Below are 1,536 nucleotides of genomic sequence, written 5' to 3' on the forward strand. Positions count from 1 at the left end.
TGCTCGGAGCTGCTCACTCTCTACTATTAGTGACTGGATAAAGGAACTACTTCAGTGTATTTGTTCTTTCAATTATCTAGTATTTGTTGAAAAAGGCATTGTTTTTTTCTTTCCTTCTTTCTTTATTGTGGTGTAAGTAATTACTGAAATAGCTACACCTTAAGTTACCTAATTCTCTCATTGTCCTCCATACTATAGTATAAGATGATTGATGTCTCTCAATGGAGAGCAAGTATTGGACTGTGGAACTACTGTCAAGCTGCCTCCAGTAGACCAGCTAATGGCCACCACTCTCACTCATTCAAAGCTGCAGTAGACAGCAAGTCAGGCAGTACTGGATATATACAAGAAGAGAAGAGATGTACACTGCCAGCAGTTCTGTTTATTATTGGTTTTATTGTCATTTATTTTTGTGTCCTTTTATTGAAACACAATTCAATTCCTCCACCAGGTAAATCAATAGCTATACTTCATATGTACATTATACACTGTATGTATCATTAGGTCATTGTTACTGTTATCAACTACAATGTACTACTGGTGATACTGTTACTGATACCCTCCAGTCAGTAGTATTACATGGAGATATTAACATATTCTCTTTAATGTCTCGTCTCCTCCTCCTCTTATCAGGAGATGTTGAACTCAATCCTGGACCTACTGTTGAAGAAGGTTAGTATACATTTATTTATTTATTATTATTATTATATCAAAGCTTGTATAAAGCTACAACAGATACTTCATTCACATTATGATACTTTGGAAAGAGCAACCAGAGGAAGTCTCAGTGACATATTGTCAAAGTTATATGCTAATAATGTTATTACAGAATCAGTAAAAGATTCTGAATCACAGAGCTATAGTAAAATGATGCAGCATTTTAACGCTACACTCTCATTATCAAAAGATGTATCAGAATTAAAGAGACACTGTCAAATGTTTTTGAACTGTATATCTCAAGGTGGACCAACTGATGATGCTGCTAGATTACTAGCAATTGAATGGGAAGGAGTATATAATATACAATCATCAGTGGCGCCATCAGCTTCTACTATAAAATTGACAGGTAGGCTACATGAATTGTGATTATAAATTTATTAATTTAAACTGTAAATATAAATAACTATTAAGTAATAATGTTGTTGCTGATGGGGATCAACATACTGAGCAAATGTTGAATTGTTAATTATTTTGGCATGTGATATTTTCATTGCAATAGTCAGATAATTTTTTATAGATGCTACTCCTCATGTCATAACTGCTCCTTTTGGAAGTGGAGCAAGGGAAGAAAAGTTACACAAGTCCTTAGATGAATTAAATTTGAGGTTTTCAAAATTAGTTAAAGTTTTTAAAATGACATTGCGAGAAAAAATAAAGCACAATAGTCACTTAGTTACTGATGTATCAGAGTGGCTTATAGAATACATGGAGTGGGAACATGATTCAGTAGATAGCAATATTGATGATATTTTAAAGAAAATCCAACCTTATTATGACTTTCTTGATTGTAAACTGTTACTGGACATGAGCGAAAAA

General features: G+C 33.3%; 1 long non-coding RNA gene across 1 annotated transcript; it reads left to right on the plus strand.

The window, feature by feature from the left end:
* Window positions 1–335: 335 nt before the first annotated feature.
* On the plus strand, window positions 336–867 carry LOC109586607 (uncharacterized). The gene is made up of 3 exons (XR_002187111.1): window positions 336–451; window positions 505–672; window positions 716–867. It is a non-coding gene; the product is annotated as an uncharacterized LOC109586607 (long non-coding RNA).
* Window positions 868–1,536: the final 669 nt, after the last annotated feature.

Source organism: Amphimedon queenslandica, unplaced genomic scaffold, assembly GCF_000090795.2.
Source record: "Amphimedon queenslandica unplaced genomic scaffold, v1.1 AMPQUscaffold_12829, whole genome shotgun sequence".
Taxonomy (NCBI): domain Eukaryota; kingdom Metazoa; phylum Porifera; class Demospongiae; order Haplosclerida; family Niphatidae; genus Amphimedon; species Amphimedon queenslandica.